Source organism: Halichoerus grypus, chromosome 5 (genome assembly GCF_964656455.1).
Source record: "Halichoerus grypus chromosome 5, mHalGry1.hap1.1, whole genome shotgun sequence".
NCBI classification, from domain to species: domain Eukaryota; kingdom Metazoa; phylum Chordata; class Mammalia; order Carnivora; family Phocidae; genus Halichoerus; species Halichoerus grypus.
The window spans coordinates 163,187,402-163,208,479 of record NC_135716.1 but is presented as its reverse complement, the minus strand read 5'-3'; the positions used below and the strand labels follow the sequence as shown (position 1 = coordinate 163,208,479).

At 40.8% G+C, this 21,078-nt stretch overlaps 1 protein-coding gene across 6 annotated transcripts in view; it reads left to right on the top strand.

Annotated features, from left to right (window-relative positions):
- Nucleotides 1-21,078, top strand: part of ZBTB8A (zinc finger and BTB domain containing 8A) — a 60,655-nt gene that overhangs the window by 17,503 nt on the left and 22,074 nt on the right. The gene's annotated exons all lie outside the window — the stretch shown is intronic.

The window sequence follows — 21,078 nt, the reverse complement described above, 5'->3', positions numbered from 1 at the left end:
TCAGTGACATTCTGCCTCTGCTACAACAGAAATATAGGACTCGTTACTTTGCAAGGGGGCAAATTCTGTTGTTGAACTGCTGAACCCAGTACTTCTCAATTTGTTTTACCAAGGCCCGTGGTAAGAAATGTATTTTACATCATGACCCAGTACACACATATTTGTGATTCTGCATGTTAATCTATCTGAAACAAAAAAATTCATGAAAGAATTCTTACTACTTGCAGTAAGCTCTAATATTTTAAATTCCATTTGTGTTCTTTAAATCCTAGTTGTCACCCACTAAATTGATTTCAAAACCCAGTAATGGATTGAGACAAGCAGAACGATAACTACTGACTTAATACTTAGCAAAGCTCAGTTTGCTTGCATGTAGCTATGAAGGCACTAGATCAGGACACCTGAGCTCAAAAAATCCCATTAAGTTCTCATTTCTAAAAAGCTGTTCTTTAGATTGAGCTAAAATCTGGCTCCTGAAGTCCCATCCATTTGTCCGCTTTGCTTTTCAGAACCATCCTGAACGTTCATTCAATAAATACTGATTGAGCACCATGTGCCAGACATTCTGCTCTGTGGTAGGGATGCAGAGGTGAACAAAACAGAGTCCTTGCCCTTTGGGGGCTTACAAGCTAGCGATTGGTCCAGAGGATTTGTCTATTGGAGCGACTGAAAGAAGAATTCTGCTTCTTCTACCTAACTGCCCTTCAGTATTGGAAGACAACTCTCATGTCTCCTTTGAATCCTCTCCCCCAGTTTCTAGACCATGCCTCATAGGACATAGGACATAGTTTCTCTGACACTAGCCAGTGAGCTATAGTGAGCTGCATGCAGATGGGCTTGTCAAGGTAACCTCTGATGATGTGACACTGAAAGCAAGGACTTGTATAAAGTGGGAGGAAAGGAGATCTTCCAACCTTTCTAGACCAGGGTAAAGATTTCAGATTCCTTTCCAAATGGTGGTTTTGAGTAGAGGAATGCTATGCTCTGACTTAGGTTTGAGTAGATCCCTCTGGAAAAAGCAGAGACCATCCGGGAAGCTAATACAGTAGTCTCTGTTCTCAGGTGTTCTTTTATGATCCTCAGTAGGGTTTTGCCATTTTTGTCATAAACTTCCTGCATGCTTCTTATTAAAATATTTCATTTCAACTATTTTTGTGAAAGGGGTCTTCCACTGTATCTGCTAACTGCCTATTTATTTTTGTGTATTAATTTTATAAGTGGCTATCTTACCAGATTCTTCTGTTTCTAGGAGTTTTTATTTAATTGAGTTTATTAAGGTATAATTTACATTCAATAAAACGCACCCATTTGAAGTGTACAATTCAATGGGTTTTGACATATATTCGTGTGTAACAGTCACTGTAAGTGAGATATAGAACATTTCCATCACCCAAAATTTCCCTCCTGTCTTTTTTTTTTTTCCCCTTTATGCCTTTTTGTAGCTAAACCCCCCTATCTGTCTCACTCAAAGTCCCAGGCAACTATTAATCTCCTAATTCTGTCACTCTGGATTAGTTTCCCCTGTTCTAGAATTTCTTTTAACGGGGATCTCCCAGTATGTACTCTTTTGTGTCGGGCTTCTTTTGTTGAGGCTGACACTTTTGAGATTCATTCAGGTCATTGTGTGTATCCGAGGTTTGTTCCTTTCTATTGCTCAGTACTATTCCATGGTACGGATGTACCACAATGTAGCTATTCACCAACTGATGGACGTTTTCTTTCCAGTTGGGGGCTAGTATGAATGAAGCAGCTATGAAAATTCATGTGCAGGTCTCTTAGTGGACGTATGTGTTCATTTCTCTTGGGTAAATACTTAGGAATGAAATCATTGGCTCAAAAGCAGGTATAACTTTATTAGAACTGCTGAACAGTTTTCCAGAGTGACTGATGGTCTCATTTCGTATTCCTGCCGGCAGTGGTGAGATCTGGTTTCTCCACATTCTTGACTACACTTGATACTGCCCATCTTTTTAGTTTTAGCCAGTATAGTATGTGTGTAATGACTTTTTTTTTAAGATTTTATTCACTTATTTATTTGACAGAGAGAGGGAGAGGAGAGAGGGACAAGCAGACTCCATGCTGAGTGCAGAGCCCAAGGTGGGGCTCAATCCCATGACCCTGAGGTCATGACCTGAGCTGAAATCAAGGGTCAGAGGCTTAACCGACTGAGCCACCCAGGTGCCCCTGTATATAATGACATTTAATTGTGGCTTTAATTTTCATCTCCTGTATGAAGTGTATGAAGAATGATGTTAGAGACACCTGGGTGACTCAATTGGTTAAACATGGGACTCTTGATTTGGGCTCAGGTCATGGTCTCAGGGTCATGCAATCGAGCCCCTGATGAGGGTCTGCACTGGGCATGGAGCCTGCTTAAGATTCTCTCTCTGCCTCTCCTCTCCGTGCATGTGCCCTCGCAAGCTCTCTCTTTCTCTCTCTCAAAAAAAAAAAAAAAAGGAATGATGTCAGACATCTTTTCATGTGCTAATTTGTGTATCTTCTTTTGGGAAATATCTGTTCAGATCATTTGCCAATGTCATATAGTTTGTCCTATTATTGAGTTGTTTGATGTGTTTATATATTCTGGATACAAGTCTTTTGTCAGATATATGTATTGCAAATACTGTATTCTAATTCATGGCTTGGCTTCTCATTTCCTTAATAGTATTGTTCAAAGTACAGAATTTGTCAAATTTTTTTTATGGCCCATGCTTTTTGTGTGCTAAGAAATCTTTGTCTAGGGCGCCTGGGTGGCTCAGTCGGTTAAGCGTCTGCCTTTGGCTCAGGTCATGATCCTGGGGTCCTGGGATCGAGCCCCACATCGGGCTCCTTGCTCAGCGAGGAGCCTGCTTGTCCCTCTCCCTCTGCCCGCTGCTCTCTCTGCTTGTGCTCTCTCTGTCAGATAAATAAAATCTTAAAAAAAAAAAAAGAAATCTTTGTCTAGGGGTGCCTGGCTGGCTTGGTTGGAAGAGTGTGTCTCTCTTGATCTTGGGGCCATGGGTTCAAGCCCCACGTTGGGTGTAAAGATTACTAAAATAAATAAACTTAAAAAAAAAAAAGAGGGGTGCCTGTGTGGTGCAGTCTGTTAAGCTTCAGACTCCTGGTTCGGCTCAGGATGTGATCTCAAGGTCCTGAGATTGAGCCCCACCTCCAGCTCTGTGCTGAGTGTGGAATCTGCTTGGGACTGTCTCTCCCTCTCTCTCTGCCCCCCACCCCCCGCCCGCTCTCTCTCAAATAAATAAATAAATCTTTTTTAAAAAATGAGGGATGCCTGGGTAGTTCAGTTGGTTAAGCAGCCAACTCTTGATTTTGGCTCAGGTCATGATCTCAGGGTCGTGAGATTGAGCCCCATGTCAGGCTCTGCACTGAGTGTGGATCCTGCTTGAGATTCTCTCTCCCACTGCCCCTCCCCCTACTCATGCATTCTCACTCTCAAAAAAAAAGAAAAGAAATCTTTGCCTGCCCCAAAGTCCTGAAGATTTTCTCCTATATTTTCTTCTAGAAATTTAACTTTTACGTTTAGTTTTGTGATCCATTTTGAGTTTAAAATTTGTCTGTGGTGTAAAGTAAGGGTCAAGGTTCATTTTTTTTCCTGTAATGGATACCCAGTTCTGGCACTGTTTATTTGAAAATATTAGTATTTCTACATTGAGTTATTGTGGCACCTTTTTAAAAATTTGATAAAATTGATAATATATTTGTGTGTATATTTCTGGGCTCTCTTCTATTCCATTGATCTATGTGTCTATCCTAATGTTAATACTACACTGTCAGGGAGGTTGGGTGGCTCAGTCAGTTGAGGATCCTACTCTTGATTTCACCTCAGGTCATGATCTCAAGGTTGTAGGATCAAGCCCCAAGTAGGGCTCTGTGCTTAGCATGGGGTCTGCTTGTCCCTCTCCCTCTGCTCCTTCCCCTGCCCCATCTCTAAAATAAATAAATAAATAAATAATCTTTAAAAAAATACTACACTGTCTTGGTCACTGTAGTTATATTAAATCTTAAAACCTTGTAAGGCAAGTCCCTTTTATTCTTCACAACATTGTTTTGGCTATTCTAGGTCCATTGCATATCCTACAAATTTTAGAATCAGCTTGGTAATTTCTACAAAAAGAAGCTTTTTGGATTTTGATTGAGATTACATGGATTCCATAGGTTAATTTGAATAGAATTGACATATTAACTGTTTTGGTCTTCTGATTCGTGTATATGGCCTGTCTCTCCATTTATTTAGATCTTTTTTAGATTTCTCTCAGCCATTTTGTAGTTTTCAGTATACAGAGTTTGCATATATTTTATTAACTTGATCCTTAAGTGTTTCATGTTTTTTAATGTTTTAATGAATGCATTTTTTAAAATTTCATTTTCTAATTGTTCATTCTTAACTTATACAAGTAGAATTAATTTTTATATGTTGACCTTATGTCCCGTGACCTTGTTAAATTCAGTTATTAGTTCTAGAAGAGTCTCTGTAGATCTCTGGGGATTTTCTATGTACATGATTTCTCTTGGGATTTACTTATTTGTACAATGAGTAAACAATGACAAACTTTTTTTCTTCCTTTTCACTCTCTTTTACTTCTTTTTCATTTCTTATTACATTGACCAAGACCCAGGTCAATGTTGAATAGAAGTGGTGAGAGCACAGATCTTTGCCCTGTTCCCTATCTTAGAGGGGAAAGCATTCAATCTTTTGCTTTTTGTAGATACTCTTTACCAGGCTGGGGAAGTTCCCTTCTGTTCCTGTTTTGCTAGAGTTTTTATCATGAATGCGTGTTTTTTTTTATGAATGCATGTTTAATTTTTCAAATGCTTCTTCTGCATCTATTGATTTATTGATCTATTTATTTATTCATTTGAGAGAGAGGGAGAGAGAGAGCACGCGTGCACATGGGCAGGGAAGAGGCAGAGGGAGAGGGAGAAGCAGACCCCCAATGAGCAGGGAGCCCGTCGTGGGGCTCCATCCCAGGACCCTGAGATCAATGACCTGAGCTAAAGGCGGCCACTTAACTGACTGACCCACCCAGGTACCCCTCTGCATCTATTGATAATCATTTTTTTTTCTTATTTATTCTGTTAACATTGTGAATTGCGTGGATTGATTTTCAACTGTTAAACTATCTTGCATTCCTGGAGTAAAACTTAGTTGTTGTTGTCTTTTTATATATTTGATTTGCTAATATAATGTTATGCATTTTTTGTGTCTGTGTTTACAAAGGATATTATTCTGTAGTTTTCTTTTCTTAGAGTGTCTTTGGTTTAGGTACCAGTATACCAGCCTCATAAAAAGAGTTGGGAAGTTTTCCTCCTTTCTTATTTCCTGAGTGTTTGTATGGGATGTGTATTATGTCTTCCTTAAATGTCTAATAGAATTTAACATTGAAGCCATTTGGGCGGAGTCTTTTTTGTGGGCAGATTTTAAAATTACATTTTTAATTTCTTTAATATTATATGTTCAGTTTCTTTAATTGATACATGGCTGTTCAGACTTTTTATTTTTTCTTGTATCAGTTTTGACCATTTATATCTCTTAAGGAATGTGTTCATTTCAGGGTCACTATGTGGCTCAGTCAGTTAAGTGTCCAACTTTTGATTTTGACTCAGGTCATGATCTCAGGGTTGTGAGATTGAGTCCTATGTTGGGCTCTGTGCTGGGTGTGGAACCTGCTTAAGATTCTCTCTCTCTCCCTCAGTCCTCCCCTCCCTCTCTCAAAAAAAAAAAAAAGTTCATTTCATCTAAATTGTTGAACTATTGACAAAGAGTTGTTATACTATTTTGGGTTTTTTTAATGTCTGTAGGATCTGTAATGATGTTTCCCTCTTTTATTCCTGATATTGGTAATTTTGCATTATTTATTTATTTTTTGTTAATTGGTCAAGCTAGAGGTTGATAAAGTTCATTGATATTCATATCAGTTTTATTACTATTGATCAATTTATTGATATTGATATAGAGAACTAGCTTTTGGTTTCGTTGATTTTCTTTCATTTGCTCAGTTTCTATTTCATTTATTTCTGATCTTGTCTTTAATTATTTTCTTCCTTTTCCTTATGTTGGGTATAATTTGATCTCCTTTTTCTAGCTTCTTATGTAGAAGCTTAACTCACTGAGTCTTAGAACTTTTCTCTTTTTTAATATAAGCATTTGAAGCTATACATTTTTCCCTAAACATTGCTTTAACTGAAAATAACAAATTTTGATATATTGTTTCATGCACTTCAAAACACTTTCTAATATTGCGAGTGATTTATTTTATACATAGGTTATTTAGAAGTTTAATCTTCAATTTCCAAATTTTGGGGGATTTTCATTTGCTATTGATGTCTAATTTAATTCCATATGGTCAGAGAATATACTTTATATGATTGCAGTCCTTTAAATATATTAAAAGTTGTTTTATGGCCAAGCCTATAGTCTGTCTTGGTAAATGTTTGAAATGCACTTAAAAAGAATGTATATTTTGCTGCTGTTGTGTAGAGTGTTCTATAAATATCAATTTGGTCAAGTTGGTTGATAGTGTTGGCCAAGTGTTTTATACACTTATCAATTTTTCCATCTATTCCTTCTATCAATTACTGAGGAGTGTTGAAATATACAACAATAAATATGAATTTCAGTATTTCTCTTCACTTCTGCAAGTTTTTGCTTTTTGTATTTTGAACCTCTGTTATTAGGTACATAGATACTTTTGGCTATATTTTCTCAGTGAATTAATATTTTTATAATTATAAAATCTTTTTAGCTCTAGTATTGTCTTGAGCCTACTTTGTCTGATATTAATATAACCATCCATCTCTCTTACAGTTAGTGTTTTCATGGTATCCTTTTTACATTTATTTACTCTTAACATCTGTTATCTTTATATTTAAAGTGAATTTCTTGTAGATAGCATATATTTGGTCATTTTTCATCCAGTCTGATAATCTTTTTAAGTGGAGTTCTGAATATTTGCATTTAATGTAATTATCAATATAGTTGGATTTAAATGTACCATCTTCCTGTTTGTTCTTTATTTATATCATCTGATTTTGTTTCTTTCCTGCTCTTTTCTGCCTTTTCCTTATCCTGCCTGGATAAAGACTATTGAGTAATTTTTGTATTCTCCACTTTATCTCCATTTTATCTCCACTGTTGGCTTATTAGCTTAAACTCTTTGTCTTACGTTTAATGGTTGCTCTAGGGGTTACAACACTCATTCCCCTCATCACAGTATGCATTTATCACTCATCCCATATCACACCACTTCATATATACCAGGGGTTGGCAAACTACAGTCTTCAGGTCAAGTCCAGATCCCTACCTGCTTTCATAAGTAAAACCACAGCCATTCATTTATGTGTTGTTTATGGTATATTTTGTGCTACAGTGGCAGTGTTGAGTTGTTGCAACGGAGACCATTGGCCTGTAAAACCTAAAATATTTACTATCTTCCCTTTTACAGCAAAAATTTGCAAACCTCTGATGTATAATATATTTCTATTTCTCATCTTTTCTTCCAATACTTTTTCTGCTTCCGTCTTTTCCAGAACCTCAATTACAAACATATTAGACCATTTAATGTTGTTCCACATGTCACTAAGGCTCTGTTCATTTTTTATCATTCTTTTTTTTTTACATCAAATAATCCATCGCTATGTCTTCACGTTCATGGATTATTCTTCTGCAGTTCATAACCTGCTATTATTAAGCCCATCTAGTGAATTTTTAATTTCAGATATGGTATTTTTTGTTTCTAGGAATTTTACCTGATTGTTTTTAATATCTTCTATTTCTCTATATTCTTCATGTTTTTCTTTAAATTTTGAATATATGTATAATAACTTTTTACATCTTTGCTAAGTCTAGCATTCATTTCTGAATCTATTGACTAATTTTTCTTCTGATTCTAGCATGACTTTTTTTTTCACATGTCTAGTACTTTTTGATGGGATGATGGACAAAGTAAACGTGTTTTTGAGTGTCTGAATTTCGTGTCTTTAAAGACTTTGAATTTTTGGTTTACTTGTTAGTTAAGTTGCTAAGGGATCAGCTTGATGATTTAAGGCCTGTTTTTGAGTTTAGGGGACAGTTCTAGAATGATCTTTACTGTTGAGTTAGGTTAGTCCTTCTACTAAAGTGTTACTGTTCTGGGTTCTCTATTTAATGCCCTGGGTGTTCAGTGAAGAATTCTTACTCTGGCTGGTCAAAACTTAATTGTCTCTTAACTCTCCATGAGCTCTGGGAATTTTTCTGCTTAGACTTCTTCTCTTTACTCAGACTCCTGAAGTTTCACACTACACGTACGGATTAGTGTTTAGCACAGACTTAGAATATTTCTATACAGATTTATTGACCCCATTGCCTGTGTGGTTGTCTGCTCTGGTACTTGACCCTACAACTTCCAGGTATCTCAGCCCCCATCCCCGACCTCTGCATTTTTTTTTTTTTTAAATAGGCTCCACACCCAACATGGGGCTTGAACTCACAACCCTGAGATTAAGAGTCCCATTCTCCATGGACTGGCCAGCCCGACACCCCTGTTCAATCCCTTTTGATTTCCCCTTCCTGTATCACAGTCCAGAAAGCCAAAGTGATTGGCTTACCTCGTTTGATTCTCAGAGATCATAGTCTCACTTTTCCTGTTTTTATTGTCTAAAAACATTTTTTCATGTGTTTTTTTTCAGTTTTCTAATTGTTTATAGCAGAATGCCAAGTCTAGTACCAGTTATTCCAACATGGCAAAAGCCCAAGAATTTTACTTTAGAAAATAGTTTTCTAATTTTACTTTTGCACTTTTTTTTAAAGTAGTCTTCATGCCCAGCATGAGCCCAATGTGGGGCTTGAACTCATGACACTGAGATCAAGACCTGAGCTGTGACCAAGAGTCAGACACCCAACTGACTGAGCCACCCAGGTGCCCCGACTTTTACATTTTAAAGATACATAATATCACCTGCAATAACAATAACTGTTTCATCCTTTCCAATATTCATATTTTATATTTAATTATCTTGCCTAATTCATTGGCTAGTACATCCAGGACAGTGTTAAATAATAGTATTGACATTTTCCTGGTATTTTTCCCTAAGGGTAGATAGGAAAGCACTTTAAAGAGATAACATTGGGAGTTAATGGAAGTATTGGAGGAAAAAGACACTCTCAAACGGTGTTGGTGAAGATATAAACTGATACAATGTTTTGGGAAGGTAATCTGCTCCCATTCAGCAACTCCACTTCTAGGAATCAGGTAATTTCACAAGTGCTGAAGGATCTGTGTGTAAAGGTGTTCGTTGCTGTATCATTTATAATAGCAAAAAATTGTAAAGTCATAACCCATGACCATGATTCAAATGAGAATAGAGGAATTATTAGATTTTAACTGACAGGATATGATAGTAAAAAATTGGGTATTGATTTGATGCTTCTCTAGCAATATTCCCGGGTGTCTTGTTTTGGCAGGTGTATGGCATAGCCCTGAGTATGTTCTCCTCCTGTTAGCATAGTGTCCTTGTTCGTCTGTGCTCTGGAGACATACAAGATCTCAGAAAAGGCTGGGTCTTTGGGCATAGAATGAGAATACGAAGGCCCCAATCTCTAACCACCTGATTTAGTCTTTTTTATATAAGTTCTGGATTTTGAAGTGGAATTTTGAAGCCCACTATTAGCCAGAATCTGGATTACATTAAACACGGAAGAAACTTCATTATAGACATAGCTCCTTGAGCATTAATTTATTAGAGTGCTCTTCACCTCTAAATATGTTCATATTTATACATTTGATACACTACTGAATTGTAGTTAATGCGTTTTTTTTTTTTTAAGATTTTTTAATTTATTTGACAGAGAGAGAGATAGCCAGAGAGGGAATACAAGCAGGGGGAGTGGGAGAGGGAGAAGCAGGCTTCCCGCGGAGCAGGGAGCCTGATGCGGGGCTCGATCCCAGGACTCTGGGATCATGACCTGAGCCGAAGGCAGACGCTTAACGACTGAGCCACCCAGGCGCCCCAGTTAATGCGTTTTTAAAAGAACTGCCCAGCCAGTTCAATACAGTTAGCACTGATGAGAGCTGATTTCGCAGATTGTATGTTCCTGAATTTGAGAGGCCTCACTAATCTGTTTGTGTTCCTAGGCCATGGTCTCCCCTTCTGTCATTATTACATGTTCTGCTAAATGGTTTTGGCCCATAATGACTTATCACTGGTATGCAAGTGTTAAGGCTAAAGTTATATTACTTCAGATTTTAAAATGGATATTTTAGGGACACCTGGGTGGCTCAGTTGGTTAAGTGTCTGCCTTCAGCTCAGGTCATGATCCCAGGATCCTGGGATCAAGTCCTGCATTGGGCTCCTTGTTCAGCAGGCAGCCTGCTTCTCCCTCTGCCTGCCACTCCCCCTGCTTGTGCTCGCTCTCTTTGACAAATAAATAAATAAAATCTTTAAAAAAAAATAAAATGGATATTTTACAGTGGCTGGAGCCAGGGGAACACCTTCAAAAAACTTGTCAGCTATTAATTAGAGATTGGTGGAAGACTTCTTTTTTTTTTTTTTTTTTTTTAAGATTTCACCTATTTATTTGACAGAGAGAGACAGTGAGAGCAGGAACACAAGCAGGGGGAGTGGGAGAGGGAGAAACAGGCTCCCCACCGAGCAGGGAGCCCAATGTGGGGCTCGATCCCAGGACCCTGGGATCATGACCTGAGCCGAAGGCAGACGCTTAATGACTGAGCCACCCAGGTGCCCCGGTGGAAGAATTCTGACATCATGGAAAGTACCATAAAGTTATTGTAGCCTGCAAAGAAATGATTCACAACTATGTACATGAACGAAACTGAAGGAAACTTTGCCCGCAGGCATGCTAGGACTTCAGGGGATCTGAAGGAAAAAACAACTGCAACATAGGTGCACCAGAGACTATGCTTTAGTGATATGATAACCTGAATTGCACTGAGTACATTAATGTTCCCATTTATGAAAATGTGTTCTCTCTGCTAAATAGAGTACTCTTGAATGGGCTATAGTTGCAGCCTTGGAGATTGTCACAAATTAGGAATAAATGACTCTTGGTCACACATTATAGAAACTCAAATTTCAACAGAAAAGGAAATGTATTGGCTCTTATAATTACAAATCTAGAAGGAGCATTGGCTTTAGGCACTGCTAGATCCAGGAATTAGGATAATGTCTTCAGGACTCTCTAGAACAGTTTTTTTTTTTTTTTTTCCTGGTAAATATTTTTATTGTTAGTTTTATCAGAAAAACTTGTATTACAGGCAATTTCTGATACAGTTTTGTCTGGCTTTCCACTGTGTTAACATCACTCTTAGGTGGGTTAATCACTTGTTGAAGGTACCTTTTTATAGTTCTAGGCTTTTATGATTCTTAAGGCCCATGTTCTCATGTAGTGAGAGCTTCACTCTCTAGCTTCCATGATACACCCTAAAGGAGGACTCAGACTGACCAGTCTGGTCATGTGTCCATGGGCTCAGCAAGGCTAAGGAATGAGCAGCACTACCAAGTTGTGGAAGGCAGCTCCCAAAAGAAAAATAGGAATCCTATGCCGAGGAAGAGAAAGGGATGCTGTGCTCATGAAGATGACAGAGGTCCAAGTATAATAACAGAAATGGAAGGAGGATCATGTAGAAGTACCCCTGAAAGGTTATGAGTGACGTGACTTAATGCCTGTGATCTGATTTTTAAATATTCTGGGGAAAAAAAGTGGAGGCTGAGACAGATGGAAAATTAGCAAAACTGATCAGTGTTAAAGCTGGGTAGTAAATACGCAAGCATTCCGTATGTTACCTACTCTGCTTTGGTGAGTGTTTAAAATTCTGCTTAAAGAAGTTAAGGACAAAAATAAGTGCAGTTTCCAGTTGACGACGATTGTTTCTAAGAAAGAAAAGGTAAGAGAGACGCTGAGAGGAAAGATTACATGTCATTTGCCCAGAAGGGCAAGTCTCAGGATAGATCCTTTTCTTAGACAGCTGATTTATCTATTTTTGGTCCTAGAAATGTTATCAGTCAGGGTCTACTCAGGAAAACAGAAACCACTCTGGGTATTTCAAAGAGAGGGAATTGAATATATGAAATCGGTGCTGAAGGTCTAAGAAGGGCTAGAGCAGCAAAATGGAAAAGCGGGCCCAGGGGGAGCGAGAAGGATTCTAATCATACATCAGAAGCTGCTGTGCCCCTGACCTGGAGCTGGTAAGTCAGTGCTGGCTGCTGGGCAGTTGAGCTGCCGTCACAGTCAGCTCTGGGTCTGCCAAAGAGCTGCCGCTTCTATCAGAGATGGGAAGTCCGAAGGGTAGCGAGGCTGTGGAGTCCAGCATCACCCAGCCCTATAGCACTGCCCAGCAACCGGCAGCCACTAGCAACTGCTGCATTGCTACTGCCCCGAACAGGAAACTTCTTTTCCTTTGACTGACTTCCTATCAGTGCTTCCTATTGATAGAATCGAACAGGAAGCCAGCTGCAAGGAAGGAAGCCTGGGAAATGTCATCTGTAGAATTCCAGTTCCATCAGTAGAGAGTAGAGCACGGCAGGTGTTGAGCGGAGAGACAACATGTAAATGACCAGCAGAGACCACCCTCTGGGCAGCCTGGCATCTGTATATACCACTCTTCCCATATTTAAGATTCTTTTTTTTTTTTTTTTTTAAGATTTATTTATTTTGACAGAGAGAGTGTGTGCGTGCGTATGAGCAGGAGGGGCAGAGGGAGGGAGAGAGAAGCTCAAGCAGACTCCTTGCTGAGCGTGGAGTCCAACATGGGCCTCAGTCTCACGACCCTGAGACTACCACCCAAGCAGAAACCAAGAGTTAGCGGCCCAACCGACTGTACCATCCAGGTGCCGCCCCATATTTAAAATTCTAAGCAAGGGCGCCTGGGTGGCTCAGTTGGTTAAGCGACTGCCTTCGGCTCAGGTCATGATCCTGGAGTCCCTGGATCGAGTCCCACATCGGGCTCCCTGCTCGGCGAGGAGCCTGCTTCTCCCTCTAACCCTCCCCCCTCTCATGTACTCTCTCTTTCTCTCATTCTCGCTCTCTCAAATAAATAAATAAATCTTTAAAAAAATAAAATAAAATAAAATTCTAAGCAAATTCATGAGTCTGCTTTACATTATGTAACTATCCTTAGTATAAAAAAAAGATGCCCTCTCCCTCTCCCAAAATGGGAGATGTTAATTCCTCTTTTAGGTCAGTCATAATCAAATTTAATGGACTCGGGACACCTAGGTGGCTCAGTCAGTTAAGCGTCCAACTCTTGATTTCTGTTCAGGTCATGATCTCAGGGTTGTGAAATGGAGCTCCATGTCGGGCTCACACTGGGCATGGAGCTTGCTTAAGATTCTCTCTCTCTCTCCCTCTACCCCTACCCCCCTTAAAAAAATTTTTTTTAATGGAATCATGTGATGTTTCCCTGCTGGAAGTGTTCCTATCTTGGGAGCCAAGACCTTGGCAGGGAGAGAAAGCAAAGATTCTGTAAGTGGGTTATTAGAGGTAAAAGTGAAAACACTCCCATCCCTTGATTTCTAAAATTAAATATTCTAGCTATGGAAAAAATAGCATTATATATTGGTCAGTGGTTAAAAGCATATACCACATCCATTTGGATAGCACCCCTATTTCTCAGGGTATCATCTCTCAGTTGGGGTCATAATGGAATATTCAGTTGGTTATTCTACCATTTTATCAGGTGAGCTGCTTCTGGGTGGCAGAGTACATGGCAAGTTTCATGGCGGCCAGAGAAGGAGGCTGGCTGACAGCCGCAGGTCGTCTTGTCCACCTGATTTCTGAAAGGCTCCTCTGTAGTGCGTCCCCTTTATTAAACATTGACACGAGCACTAAAACTTTATACTCTGTGCCCACCCCAAGAGGTATATCCACCTGTCTTTCCCCCACATGCCTCTTCCTCACATGACCACCAGTCCTTCTATTCATTTCTTTCTAAATCCTTAATTGTTTGGCCAACTTGTTAGCCATTGTCCACGATCAAGGTAAAATCTATGCCTGTGTCTATCTCTTTGTCCTTGCAAAGTGGACAGTCAGATGCTCACTGGGGAGATTTCCTTTACTAGTGTCTTTCGGGGACACTCCTGATTGGAGTTGGGATGTTTCTGCCATCCACTTCCAGCTGCTGCCAGCATATTGTGCAGAACCATCTGTAAATCAGGCTTTAACTGTTTCTTCCTCAGTCAGCTAGTTTAGGGAACTCAACAACCATATGTGTGAGTGGAGGAAAGGCAGCAATGCACCAGGAGTAGGAGCTGTGGCATGTGCCCCCTGCTCATGAACTTATTTGTGGATTCAGGACCTGGTCAGTCCAATCTTGTACATAGCATTTCATCTTGGTGATGGGGCGCTGCTGCACATGGCCAGATGTATAATTTGGTGCATCAGTAACACCCATGATAGGCAACTCAGGCATAGCCACTTGATGTCCGTGATCAGGCATCAAACTCTAATACAAGGGCCTGGTGGCATTCCAAAAGCTCTTTTTCAAAAGGAGAATAGTTATCTGCTAGAAAGGTGTGATGGTTAATTTTATGTGTCAATTTGACTGGTCTACAGTGTACCCAGTACTTTGGTCAAACATTCTGAGTGTTTCTGTGAGAATGATTTTGAATGCATTTAACATTTAAATTGATAGGAAAGCAGATTGCCCACCCCAATATGGGTGGGCCTCATCCAATCAGTTGAAGGCCTGAATAGAACAAAAGGCTGATCTTCCCCCAAGGAAGAGAGTATTTCCTCCTGCCTGACTACCTTGAGCTGGGACATTGGATTTTCCCTGCCTTTGGACTCAGACTGAAACATTGGCTCTCCTGGGGTCTCAAGCCTGCCAGCCTTCAAACTGGAACTCGTCCCATTGGCTCTCCTGGTTCTCAGGGCTTCAGTCTTGGACTGGAACCACACTGTCAGCTTCCCCGGGTCTCCCGCTTGCCAACTGCAGATTTTTGGACTTATTACCCTCCAGAATCATTTGAGCCAATTCCTTGTAATAAATCATATATGCATTCTATTGGTTCTGTTTCTCTGGAGAACCCTAACTAATACAAGAAATATTGAATTTTCTCTCAAATTCTAAGGGCTATGATTCCCCTGTTGCTGGTCGTAGGCTCCATACAGCATCCCCTGTTTCCCACAAACCTCTAACACCACTGGAGTTGCTGTGTCATTAGACCTATGAAGCAGAACAACCTCCGCTGTAGCCTAGACCTTGTGCAGAATCTTTTCTTGCTCTGGGCCACAGTTAAAACTCGCCATCTTGTCTAATCCCAACTTGTTCCAGATCGTGGGACCCCTAAAAATGTCAACAAGGAGACGGGACCCTCAATCTTCATGGTCTTTGTCTTCTACCTTCTGGCATGCGTTTGTCTTACTAAGGTATCAAGGATAGTGGCTGTGTTCTGCTCATTTTGCCCAGTCAGCATGGTATCATCAAGTGTGATGTCCCTGACAGGTAAAAGCAAACTGCTGCTCATGCTTCTTGCTAATCCATACAGAGACAAAAACATCTCTCCAAGCCAATGGCTGTCTTCCAGGTGCCAGCTACTATGTTGATTTGTTCCAATGGAAAGCATCTGGAAAACAGCTACAATTAGAATTACTCATCGTTGATTAAGGACACTGTAATCTACAGTCAGTCTCCAGGACCCATCCACCTTCTACAGAGGCCAAATGGTGAATTAAATGCAAAAGCGATAGGAATCACCACCCTAACATCTTTGAAGCCTTTGCTGCTGGCACTAGTCTCTGCATATCCCCTAGAGAGGCGGTATTGGTTTTAATTTATCCTGGTAGGGAGAGGAAGTTTGTTCCTTCTTACTGTAATAGCCCTCACACCATGATCAGGGAGCAAATGTGGGGCTTCTGCCAGTTGCTAAGTAGGACTTTTTGGAACTATACTTTAGAAACTGGGGAAATTGCCATAGGGTGAGATCAATTCAGGCCAGAACCTCATTTATCACTTGACCTCAATAAGCCCCTCCCTTGACTGGTGGGTCACAATGGTGTTCTGGGTATCCAGGGATTAACACCAATTCAGAACCAATATCTGGCAATCCCTGGAAGGTCCAGATAGTTCCCTTTCCCAGTCTTCAGTCACCTTACTGCATGGTTTCATTTACATTCATTTAGTAATGACTTACTAGGACATTATTTCAGGTCTCTTTGAGGAAGACATGAAGGAAATGTTCTAGTATGTACTTGTGGTAGTATAGTACTGCTTTGATCAAAGGTTCAATAAACCCAGTTCTGTAAATTGGTTTAGGTCTGAAGTGTATATGACAGGCTGTCATGCTCCAATATGGCAAACCAGGTCAGAGTCATGCTCAAGGGACCTAGAGTTTTTGGTTGTTTTTGCTTTTGTTTGTCAGTTGGATTTTTTTGGTTATATAGATCAATTTAATACTTTAGTAAGCTGTTCATCTAGATAATTCCTAGAGACAACATGATCAACTAGCCATCACCAAAGATCCGCCCATGTTGTATATATATGGTAATTGCATACACATTGTCTCTGGCATTTAACCACTATCACTTGGCCTTTGCCACCCTGGGACCTCATCATCCCCATTTCAGTGAAGACATCTCCCTTTGTGCCATTTCCATCCTATAGATGACAGCCACAATATCTTAGTGAAGGAAGTATCCTCTGGACATCTAGGTTTCTTCCTCCACATTATCCCAGAACTTCTGGCATCTCAACTTCACTGAATATAGTCCACCCTTGAGTTCCAGTTGTGGTCTGCCCATGAAACAAATTTTTAGAGCCATACCCAAGTGTTTGAACTAACACATAAAATCCACAATCTCTGGTAAGTGCACCCCCAGCAATAAATCCAGCCTGTTGCAACATTGTTATCCCTCAGAATCCATTACTAAACATATTCCCATGTTTGTGCCAAGGTGAATTAGGAAAGTCTTGCAATATTTTATGTATAAATTATCTCCTCCCACGTGATACTTTTTCATTATCCCCTTGGGAAATGCTGATTCTGGTTATGGTCTGGTGGCAATGAGGGTTGGTGAGGTGTGTCTGGAGGAAAATTGGCATCCCCTTGCAAGGTCATTGCCTCCGGTGTGTTATTACAGAGTCTTCAAGCAAGGAAAGGCTAGTTTCCTCAGACAGAGGAGAGGCTGCTCCCTGGCAAGGGGGAGACTCATGGGAATGTAGAGGCTCAAGGTTCTCAGATCGTCGGAATCTATTCAGATGTTCCCATTCCAAGTCTCAGGGTCTCCTTCACCATCAATACCCATCACATAAGAGACTTGGTCAGATGTAAGATCAACTTATATTGTAATTTTACAACCCGCACAATTACATTTAGTGTCTAAGTTTTAGCTCTGTCCATCCTGTGGCTTCATAGAGGTTCCTATAGGGCCTGTGTCAAAGTTCTCTGGTTTTCTAATGGTGACTTGAGCTGGGTTTAAATCTTGGAGCTTATCATTTCCTTTCTGTAAGTGCCCCAGTACAGTCAGAAGCAGCTCACCTGATGAGGATGAGTCCTTGTAGTCATCATTATAAACGTCATGGTCAAATACAGCAGCCCCTCAGTCACCCAGAGTGTTGCCTTCAATAGGACTTCACCCCAAGCAAAGGTTGAGAAGTAATCATAATGCCACTACATGACACGGATTACCAGCGTTTCCATTCTTCAGTGGCCATCATTCTGTTCAAACTCAAAATAGTCAGCAAACCAATCCCCAAGCCCTACTTTGGAGAGTCTATTTCCTGGGATCTTTTCTGTTATCAAGATTATATAGTAAGAGTCCTATCCAGACAACAGAAGCCATTCTAGATATTCCAGACAAAGATAATTTAAGACTGGAAGTTATACAAGTGTGGGAAGGTGTGGAAGAGCACAGATGAGGATGGGGGCTGGAGGAACAAAAAGAAAGAAGGGAATGAGACCCAGGATCACAAGCTGCTAATGGCCCTTGAAACTGGAGCCCACGAGCACGTACCTCCTGCTGCACTTTTGGAGACACAGCCAGTCCTGGATCCGCTGAAGAGGTACCACTTTGATCAGAGCTGGAACCACCAGAAAGATTCTGCATCTGCTTGAGCTGCTGTAGTCCCCAGTAAGGCCGGCCTGCTGCTATCCGGCAACCACCAGCAAGGCGGAGAGCTAGAGCGGGAAGTTTCCCTCTTCCTCTGGTCCTCTGAGTCCCATTTTCCATATCCTTCAGGAAGCCAGCTGGTGAGAGATCCTGGGCCATGTAGTTTGCAGCCTCTCAGCCCCATCAGAACAGAGCAGAATATAAAAAGGCAGTTTGGGGGCTTAAAAATAATAGGTAAATAACCGATACAGAAAACAAAATCAGTTGCCTTGGTTATGAGGGCGCTGCTTCCTTACAAGGGCCAAGAAAAACTTCTCAGCCATAGATGGGTAGGTTAAAGAAAAATGGCAGCTTCTCCTGCCTGTCAATTGCTATAGTCTACCAATGAAGCAGTTTCCCCATTACAAATCTCTTAAATATTTACTATCACTATGTTGTAAGCTGAGCTCATGCTATTATACTTTAATCTTGTGATTTAAGTGGAAAGTATAAATCAGAATAGATTAAAAATCAGATACACTTAAAAAAAAAAAGATTTATTTATTTATTTTGGAGAGAGAGCACAGGGGCGAGGGGCAGAGGGAGAGAGAGAATCCCAAGCAGACTCCCTGCTGAGTGTGGACCCAACCTGGGGCTTGATCTCATGCCTTGAGATTACGATCTGAGCCGAAATCAAGAGTCAGTCAGATGCTTAACCAACTGAGCTACTCAGGCGCCCCATCAGATACACATTTTTATATTAACTACTGTAATTCTATCATATTTCCCATATCCTCATCATTTTCACTAATAATGCTATTTTATTAGAGATCAAAGGCATCTGAAATGAACTCTGATATCATCTCCCTAGAGATCAGTACACTTCTTCATCCTCTCTTCCTGTTGCAAAGAAGAAGGTACCCTCTCCTCCTACCCCTCACTAATCCTTTCCAATGATAACCATTTTAGTGTGTTCTCAATCTCATTCCTCCCTGCTTTATCTGGAAATTTATTTCTTCAGGTACTTTTTCTTTCCAAAATATTCAAATTCCTCTTCAGTGTTGACCATACCTCCCCTTACTATCACCGTCTCCCTTATTCTTTCCCTCCCCAGCAAAATTCCCTGAAAAGCGTTGTGGGTACTTGTTCCTCTCATCCCGTTTTCCCTGAAGCCCACCCTAACACAGGCACGCACACGCACACAGATAACAAGTGCACACACGCTCCGCCCCACGCACACACACACACACACACAGACACACCACACACATGCACACAGACACATGCATGCATGCACACACACACACGGACGCACACACCACTAATACATCCAGTGGTTGACTCTTGGTCCCTGTCTTACCAAAGCAAACACGGCTGATCACCTCTTCTCCTTGAAACACTTTCTTCACTTCCAGGATGTCTTCCTGGCTTTTTGGTTTTCCTCAGGTATCTGTCAGAGGGCCAGGGGCTCACCTCTGTTGCACGTGGCCTGCCTCCTTTGGTAGTCACATCTAGTCTCTTGACTTTAAATACCATCCAAATGCTGATTCCCAGTCTCACATCCCCAGCCTGGATCTATTTCCTCAACTCTACTCATATATCCAACCGCCCACCCTTTATCTCTTGCTGGATGGATAACAGGACACATGAACCTTGTCCAAACTTGAGCTGCAGAGACCAGTCCCCACAGGTTCCTCTCCTAGTCTTTCCCATTTCAGCAGACAGGACCTCCGCTCAGCCAGTACTCACACCGTACACCCTGGGGTCACCCTTGTTTGTTCTCTGGCTTTTCCTGCCGTGTGTGTGTTACCTCGTCGTGGTCCTGCGTGTGTGTCCACTTGAGTGTGAATTGCCTCTTCCCTTTTATCTCTCGGAGTTTTTTCATTAAGCTCTTAAACTTATTCTTAATCCTATCTTGGAATTATAGCCTCCTTTTCAGGGCTGGAGTATCTGGCCCTGGGAATTCAGCTGCCAGTGGGTATTTCACTTTAGGGAATAGTCCTGTGACTGCCCTTCGACACGGTCTGCTGCTGGTCATTCCCCCAGGCCTCAGCCTTCTTCAGAGCGCCTCTGTTTCTCCTTCCGCTTGTCAAAGGCAGTGCTCAGGTCTCTCCAGTCAGGAGACAATTTCCCACTTGGCTTTCATTGTTAAACATCCTCCCACTCCCTATCAACTCTCAGGAGCCTGTTTAAATTTGCACACAGTGACTACTCTTTGTAACACTTAACAATACTGATACTCACTTAGAACGTCTATAAATTGCTTGGAAAGCGAATTCTTATTGAAACTTAAACTAAAAAAAAAAAAAAAAAAAAAAGCTCCAGGGCGCCTGGGTGGCTCAGACGGTTAAGCGTCTGCCTTCAACTCAGGTCATGATCCCAGAGTCCTGGGATCGAGTCCCACATCAGGCTCCCTGCTCTGCGGGGAGCCTGCTTCTCCCTCTGCCTCTCTCTCTCTCTCTCATAAATAAATAAATAAAATCTTTAAAAAAAAAAAGTTCCATTTTTCCACCAAGGAATTAACTTTTCACTAAAACTTTTAAGAACAGAGTTAGCGTTTTTATAACACTTTCGCATCTGAAGAAGAATGGGCACTGTCTTGGACATCAATTAATCATTTCTCTATGAAACCAACCTTGATTCCTTTCAGAGTTAGGAGATTTTAAAGAAAAGTTGCACTAATAATTAGATGAAAGTTATCAAAGAATTCAGAATCTAACTTCTAAATTGGGATTCTCTGGTTACAAACAAAAGGAAAGCCAACTCATATTGGCTTAAGAAGAATGACATTTATTGGGTCAGGTAACTGAAAAGTCCAAGGGTAGATATAGCCGAAGGCATGGCTGGGACTAGGGCTGGGGTTGGCAAAAGGCGACCTGTGGCTATTTTTGTAAATAAAGCTTTATTGGAACACTGCCATACCCATTGCTTCTCCTATTGTCTGTGGCTGCTTTCATGCTACAGTGGCAGAATTGAGGAATATAGTGGTGAAGCTGAGGAGTTGTTAGAGGGACCTCTGGCCCACTATGATGTGTGGGTTTTTCCTACAAATGAAGCAA